This window comes from Phascolarctos cinereus, unplaced genomic scaffold, assembly GCF_003287225.1.
Source record: "Phascolarctos cinereus isolate Bilbo 61053 unplaced genomic scaffold, phaCin_HiC Scaffold_5;HRSCAF=322, whole genome shotgun sequence".
In the NCBI taxonomy this organism is placed as follows: Eukaryota; Metazoa; Chordata; class Mammalia; order Diprotodontia; family Phascolarctidae; genus Phascolarctos; species Phascolarctos cinereus.
Genome location: NW_027555958.1, coordinates 135,157,318 through 135,165,999, shown reverse-complemented (window position 1 = coordinate 135,165,999; position 8,682 = coordinate 135,157,318). Strand labels below are relative to the sequence as shown.

General features: G+C 37.9%; 1 pseudogene; it reads right to left on the bottom strand.

The window, feature by feature from the left end:
• Window positions 1–2,275: 2,275 nt before the first annotated feature.
• Window positions 2,276–3,027, bottom strand: LOC110208824 (protein C1orf43 homolog pseudogene; annotated as a pseudogene).
• Between the last annotated feature and the right edge of the window lie 5,655 nt (window positions 3,028–8,682).

Below are 8,682 nucleotides of genomic sequence, written 5' to 3'. Positions count from 1 at the left end.
CTTGTTTTGCTTCTTTCTGTATACCTGGTTTTGCTGGTTTTTCTTCTTTCTGTATACCTGGTTTTGCTGGTTTTTCTTCTTTCTGTGTAACTGGTTTTGCTGGTTTTTCTTCTTTCTGTGTAACTGGTTTTGCTAGTTTTTCTTCTTTCTGTGTAACTGGTTTTGTAGGTTTTCCTTCTTTTTGTTCACCTAGTTTTGCTTCTTTCTGTATACCTGGTTTTGCTAGTTTTTCTTCTTTCTGTGTAACTGGTTTTGCTGGTTTTTCTTCTTTCTGTGGAACTGGTTTTGTTGTTTTTTCTTCTTTCTGTATACCTGGTTTTGCTGGTTTTTCTTCTTTCTGTGTACCCAGTTTTGTAGGTTTTTCTTCTTTCTGTGTACCTGGTTTTGTGGGCTTTTCTTCTTTCTTAGCATGGGCTTCTAGGGGAAAAAAACAACAAATTAGATATAGCACAGGTGAAAGGTTTTGATAAGTGACTACCATCATTATCTGAGGCACTGAAATGACTTATTCTGTGTAATTCCAAGGGGTAGAATTGGGACAAATAGCTGGAAGTCATAGGGAAGCCAATTTTGGCTCAATATAAGGATGAGTTTTGAACAATTAGAGTTGTCTGAAAATAGAATATGTTGCTTCATAGGCAAATTAATTTTTCATCACTGAAAGTGTCTGAGCATAGACTGGATGATTTCTTGGGATGCTTTAAAAGGGATTCATGTGTCATAGCTCTTTGGGGACAAATTCGACTTCCCTTATGGGTCTAGACTCTCACTGAGAATACTTGGCACTTTAAAATATTAAAAAATGATTAATGTACCTAGAAGGCATTTATTAAATACTTTTTGTATCTTTATCATTATGCTAGGTGCTGGGGATACAAAGGCATAAATTAGTTTCTGCTCCTAAGGAGCATACATTCTGTTGGATAGTTTGACAAAATTGAAATATACAAACTTTTTCATCATAAAAATTAAATTCCATGATATAGATTTATTCTCCCATAAAAAAGTTTTAAGATGAAAATATTAATATATTTTATGAGAAATAACTAAATCTTAAATTTTTAATTGGCATACATACTGTATATCTGAGTCTCTTCTAGAGGAGTTAAGAAGAAAATTGAAAAATGCATATTGGCATATTTATTTTATTTCATTTAGTCTTTCTTTTTGAATATGTCAGAGAATGACAACAAGTAGAAGTGCAAATACTACAGAATTTAGATGACAAATTACATAATCCCAGGAAATGCCTCATTGAACTATGGAACCAAAATAGTAAATTTGTTGCTTTTGATATAGATAAATCCTGAAACCTATAAAATTCTGCCAAATGTGTAAGTCCAAGGTGTTGGAAGGAAGAGAGGAAACAATGAAGACTAAAAAAACTTTCCAAGTTTCCCATTTAAAGGAAAAAGATCCAGAATGGACAAAAGTAGAGTGCTATATCTACCCATTCTTGCACAAACAAAAAATAAATGAGTAAATGGTTTTGTTGCTTTTTCTTCTTTTTAAGCTGGGTGTTATAAGAAAAAAAATAAGCTATCAAAATGAATTGAAAAGTGGAAAATACACTGGGAGCTACAAGACATCCTAGTAAATTCTGATTTGCATTATGCTTCTTTTAAAATATGCTTATTTTTACGGCCGTTTTTGTTAAATGACCGGTTTATAAAGTCAGACCAGTGCAGTGACTTATTGGGAGAATATGGAATTAGTGCCTCTATCACTGACAGTTTCCTTCAGTCACATCTTGTTCTATAATATATGCAAAGAGAAGGGCAAGGCAGTGCACTAAACACAACACAAATATCAACAAAGCTTTGTTGAAGTACAACAGCATAGTTTTCTTCTGCCTTTTTCACTCCACAACTTTAAATGACATGTCTGTGGGCTAGAGTCCCCATCAGAGTGGGTAAGATAGGGGCTTTGTGGTTTCCATTTCTAACATCATAAATGCCCCCTTCCCCACTTCCACTAATCTATTTAGGATAAAACTGACTTTGGGAGAGGGCAAAAAATAACCATGATTGAAAACAAGTTGGGGTAAGGAGGAAATGACATAGAGAGAGGAAAAATACGTGGATTCAACTCCATAAAAAAGGACCAGAGGGATAAGCTAAGGAAGGATCTCCAGACACACATTTCAAGAATTCTGGGCATAATGCTATCAATGCTGTCCAGTGCTGCTGTGTCTCTCCTGCCCTGGAGAAATCCCTGGGTACAGATTGGATTCTCCTATCGGAGCCATGTTGGCTACGGCTATCCCCAAATTCAGTCAGAGTGTGCTCTTTAGCGTGTTGTAGTTATCTTTAAAACTCTTCAGCCCTAGGAAGTGCTTGGCTCTTTTACCCTTCTGGCTGGAGGGCAGATAGGTGACCTGGATGGTTGTCTGGGAGGAAACTTCAGGAAACTGCGTTAGATCCTGACTGGTGCTGCCGCTGGGAGCTCCCACCACGGGCTTTGAAAGCGGCAGCCAGCTCACTCAGGGCTTCTTGGTCGTGTAAATATTCAGTCTGGCCAAAGACACCAGTTCCATATCGAGTTGTCTCATAGCCATCTAGCAGAGTATCAATGACAGCTTTGCGGACACCCTTAAAGGGGGTACTTGTGTTTCGAAGCTCCAGCAGATAGGAGCGTAAGTTCTTGCCAATTAGGGAACTAGGATGCCGCCTTCTGAATGAAATGGAATCTCCGAGGCACGAATGGTATCCAATGCTTTCATCCTGTACAGGTAGTTGTAGCAATGTTGATTTCCTGGTGTCTCCAGCTGCAAAAGTCTGGCATCATCCTCTTCAAGAAGGTGGGGTTCATATTTTACACCCTGGACCTTGGATAATCGGATGTCAATCTCTTCCTTCAGATCCTTGGGAGCATTGTGCCCCATTGGGACGTGAGGGCCTCTTCGAGACTTCAGAGAAAAACGCATGATCTGTCTCTTCACAAAAATGAACAGCAGCATAAATACCAAGCTTCAGTAGGCCATCACCAGCATGACGTTCACCCTGACAACCACTTACTGGATGCCATAGCCTCCTTCCAGCTTCATTAGCTCGTGCTCTGTAGTAGCGATGGCCCTAGGGCTCCTTGGTGCTCCCTGGCCCTTTCCTTATGGGGGGAAGCCAAAGCCTGGCCCTGTTGGAAAACATGGCTGCCAGGGGGAGCACCGGGAACAGGAAGGGGGGCGGGGCGGACGCATTATGCTTTTTAATTAGCATAGTATAGCAACAAAAAAAAAAGAAAGAAAAGACAAAAGAAAGATTGAAAGAAAGGAAGGAAAAGAAAAAGAAAATAAAAAAAGGAAAACAAATTCAGGGACTTGGTTTTAGGAGAAGGTGTAATAAAACTCCTTACCTCCCCCAAAATAGAGGCATAACATATATATTAATTTTACCTGTAATTTAAGTTGTTTTTTGCTTCTAAATATGATTTTTAAAAATGGTGGTGACACTTGAATGGGAGAATTACAGTTTGAATAGGAACAACAAGAAGCACTTCCAGAATAGAAGAGTTTGAGTTAGAACTGAGGCAAAAATTGGGTTGGAAGGTGATTTAAGGATTTTTGCCAATTGTAGAAACAAGGACAGAGACTCAGCTAGGATAAGAAACTCAGTATATGGTGAATTTCTAATTCTAATAAGGTTATTGTTCTCTTTGGTGGTACAGAGATTTCTATTCTGATAAACACTTAAGAAAGATATTGTAAACAGAAAGCCATTTCCTGGTACAGGGTCTGGTTTCTACCACAAAGACGAACAGTGAGTTTCAAGATTCAAGATAACCAATTTGTCTCCCAGTAATTGTAACTACTGTACCAACATCAATCGCAGAAGTTAAAGAAGAAAGTTTCTATAGTAAACATAATGAAGTCCTCCACAGTAGATCTACATATACTTTAGTTCTCTGTAAGCCCAATGGGTCCAAGATGGGTGGGGAGGGACAGTGGAAACAAAGTGGGAATTATGTTTCATTATCAAGGAATGAAATAGGTTATTCAAAAGGGAATTGATTTTGAGCTGGATGGAATCTTTGAGATCATACAGTTTGACTCTCTATTTTTTTTATGAATGAGGAAAGTGAGGCCCAATGAAGTTAGGTAGTTACACAGGTAGTAAGAGCCAGGGTTTGACCCCTCTGATTCCAAAACCAATGCATTTTCCAGTATCCTGAGATATCCTCAATCATAATTTAAGATCAAGTATGGAAATACATGTGCAAATCTCAACAGGATATACAAATGTGAATGATTCTCCTCTTTCACCTCCTCCTCTCCCTTTTCCCCTTCCTCTTCCTCATCCTCTTTATCAATATGGTAATCAGAGCTTGATAAACATTGAGCTGAATTGGTTGAAATTAATGTGGAAAAAATAATCACAATTTTTATCCACGCTTACCATTCTTTTAAAAACAATCTAGAATTTCTGCCTTAGGATTCTTTTTAAGTCAAAAGGCAGATTAATCAGCCATGTTTTCAAGATCAGTGAGCTTTTTTCAACAAGAGTATATCTACAGTTTCAGAAGCCCTAGAGACTAGAAAGTAGCTCTGTAGCAGACTAACCTTTTAGCCAGAAAGACCTGTTTGATGTGTACCTCACAATCTAACTTGACTTGGAGATTAATATCTGTAGTCTATGCTATAGATATCTCTAACAGCTAAGTCTTCCAGGAAAATCTAAGAGAACACAGTGAACTCTATGCTACGCTTATTTCAGTCTCTTGTTCTTACTCAAAGTTTTTCTATATGTCTGGGAGCCCTTATATTTTAGCTAAATATATGGAGATGGTCTTAAAAAATTGAAAAAAAGAGATTTTTTAAAACTAGTATAAACATGTTAAATAGGCAGACTCAGAACATCAACCTCCCTCATCCTACCTAAATATATGGCAACACACTCTCTACATTTTTGTGGAAATTTGTGCAAAATATTTTGCTAATTTTCCTCTAAGGCTAAAATAATGCCTAAGACATGATTACCAACTCTTTTTTTCTCCATTCAAATTTTTTTTTACTTTGTACTTAACAAATTCCGAATAAAATGAGAACTTCTGTACAAAATAGAGCAGAAAATGAGGATCATATATGACATGGTGAATCTCTATTATTTACAATTTGCCTTTTCTTTTTAAATATATAGTAAATTCAACATGTAACTTTCCAAGCTGTCCTGCTTGGTTTTATATCTTTTTGAATTTCCTTCTTTCTCCTCTGTGCATTTAAAAAAATGCTTCAACAACCCACTTTTCTTTTCTTTTTAAATTTTTTTTAGGCTATTGGGGTTAAGTGACTTGCCCAGGGTCACACAGCTAGTACGTGTCAGATGTTTGGTCTGAGGCTGGATTTGAACTCAGGTACTCCTGACTTCAGGGCCAGTGCTCTATCCACTGCGCCACCTAGCTGCCCCTCTTTTTTTCCTTTTGGCAACCGTGTCACTAATCCTATTATCCTCATCACCATGCCCTTCTTCCCTCCCTCCCCCCAAAAATGTATCCCTAGTAACATATATGCAATCAAGCAAAGCAAATCCCCATATTGGCCATGTATAGAAATTTATGTTTTCTATGTCATTCTGCATCTTGAGTCATCACCTTTCTATCAGGAGGTGGGTACCATACTTCATCACTGGTCCTTTGGAAACATAGCTGGTCACTTCAGAAAGTGTTCTATTTCATGGGAATAAAAATCTAACTTTATAAAATCCTGATAAATTATATTTTTTTATCTTTCATGATTCAGCACAGGTGAAGATTGTGATGTCAGTAAATAAATATTTATTAAGTGCCTCAGGATGGACCAGCCACTATGATAAGTATGGGGGATACAAAGAAAAAAGGCAGACTGTCTCTTTCCTCAAGGAACTTACAATCTAACGGGGGGAAGGCAGCACACAAAGGAAGACAGGATGTATAGGAAGAAGATACATAGTATAGAGGCATGATAGAGAAATACAGAGAAATGCAGCTGATTGAGAAATGAAGAGATGGCTGACTTGGGATCTCTCCTTAAATGGAGGTTTTGGGAAGAGTTGTCCAACAAGAGGGAGGGATGGGCTCCAGGAACAGAGGGAACTGACTAGGCTTGAATTCCAAGGCTGAAGTGATCTTAAGGGATGCAGAGGTCACTATCATTATGACCTGAGGCACTGAAACTACTTATTTGGTACAACTCTACATGACAGAATTGGGATCAATAGTTGGAAGTCACAGAGAGGACATTTTTGGCTCAATACAAAGATGATTTTTGAACAATTAGAGTAGTCTGAAAGTGGAATGGGTTGCTTCATGGGTAAGTGAATTTCTCATCACTGAAAGCATCTAGGTATAAACTGGATGATTTCTTGAGGACGTTAAAAGGGGATTCATGTGTAATAGTCCTTTATGGTCAGAATCTGTTTCACACATGCATCCAGAATCTCATCGAGAATTCTGAGTTTTGTAGTTTTTACTGATCTTCCTAGCCAAATAACTATTTCATGATTTTCACTTAAAGGAGATTTGGGTGAGCCTGTGGACTTTGGAAATTGGATGAGCTGTAGAAAGAGAGAACTGAGGTAGAAGTGGTAATAACTTTAGTGAGATGTTGGAGAAGCAACTGTGAACAGTTTGATGTCTGTAGTGCTGGACCAGCTTTAGCCATAGTAGTAGTGGCAGTAGCACCACATAAAGAGGGGATGGGAAGAAAGCAGTGGAGATCAGGAGAAAAGAAACTACACCTTGTCATGAAAAGTTCACCCATCTGGGCCTTGAGCCCTGATTCTGAAGAAGTGCCCTGGTGGAGAAGGGTGATGAACCAAACTCTTTTTTCCCAAAAACCAAGAATAAGGCAAGGAGATGTTCTCCCTCCTATTCTCACCTTTCAGATGACTTGTTAGTTTTTTCCTGATGTCATGGTTCTCTTTGAAAACAAAGGACAAACAACAACCTGTGAGTAGGATGATAACCAGGTAACCAGCTGAGCAACACAGCTCCTTCCTTCTTTCTTTCCTTCTTCTGCCCTTTCCTTGCCTTGCCTTCCCTTCCCTTCTCTAGAGGACAGAAGCATCTTTTCTAATTTGGGAGAGAAACAAGCTTATAATGATTGATTTTACTTTTGTTAATAACAATATATTTTTATCAGCCAGAGAACCTTTGCAAAAAAGAGACCTGGGCTTCCAAGTGCCTCCGTTTCTCTAAGGGAGTCAGTATTTCATTGTGATGGTAATCTTGATAAAACACAGTTCTTGGGAGACTAAAACAAAATTCTTTCCTGACACCCCACCAGAAAATGAGTTGGAGGGTTGCAGATGAAAGGAGGGGTAAGGAGGTACAAAGAAGGCCCCACCCAAAGCCAGAACTCTAGCTGGAAATAGGCATGATCAAAGAGGATTTTGTCTTCATCCCTTTCCTGGTTGGGAATGAGAGTGAGTCTTCTTTTTTCTCCAGTGCAAGCTAGAGGTTGCACATGTTTTAGGCAAGGTGGTGGATTAGATAACCTCTGTGGACCTCAGTTTCCTCTTTGGTAAAATGGAAACTATGATTCTAACTACCTCATAGGATTGCTAGGAAGATCAAATGAGATAATCAATATATATCATCTTCCAAAGCTTAGTCTTCAACTTAAGTCCTATCACTTGACTAAATTTTTGTGTTTTGTTTTGTTTTTTTTTTGCTAAATCATGTAGACTTTTCTCAAGTCTTGCCCTACGTGCAATTTCTGCATCTTTTAAAACTTTCCACTTCTTGGCCTGGATAATCTCTTCTCCCTTAGTTTTCATATCACTCTTCTTTCCCAATTTTTCTCCTAGCTGTCTGACCACTCCTTCTTAGTTTAAAATTGAATCATCACCCTAAGAGTGAAAATATCCCATCTTCAAAGAAAACCTATCCTGGTTGCTTTAGTTGCTAGCGCCTTCTCTTCTCCTGGATATTATTTCATATCTACTTGGTGTACATTTTTGCTTGCGTTTCTGAATATATGTGCTGTGTTCTGGGTATTCCAACCCAGCAGGCTGCTATTATTTGTTGCAGTGAGGGGAAGTAGAGAGATCAAGGTTCTTTTGACCTCATCTCAGGAGGAGCAATCTTTAGCCACATGCCTAACACTTGTGACCTGGAATATGATTAAATCCTTTGGCTTAAGTGTGTATGAAGCACTTAATACTGATTAATTTTGTTAAGAGAGGCTTTTCTCTCCACTCCTTACAAGGGAAACTGAATTTTAAAAAAATTCCAGTGGGAATGCTGCCCCCTTTAACCTCCCAGAAGCTCTTACTGGGTTGAAAAATTGTAATTCATTATTTTATAGATTTAGAGTCAATATGCAGAGTCACTACAAATGACTACTTCATCTAAAAGCATTGAAGTGCATTAGATATTAATTGAACTATAGGGCTGAACATAAAGGGTAATATAGAAGAAGTTGTAGAAGAAAAAAGGAACAAAGCAGATGGAGAAAAGGTAATTGATAAAAGGCATTTTGAAGAATGAGGATAAAAGAAAATTAATTATTGTGTGTAAACAGGAAATGGGTACATACGATGGTGGAAAGAATATAATGATATAAAATAATTCAAAAACTACATAAATCAGAAAGCTGGTGCTCTTTAATAGAACTGAATTTTTAACAGAAGTATTTGAAAGCATTTATTTTTCTGTTTAATTCTAAGGAGTAATGCTTCCTCTATTCTATGTAATAAAGTTTTCCCTGGT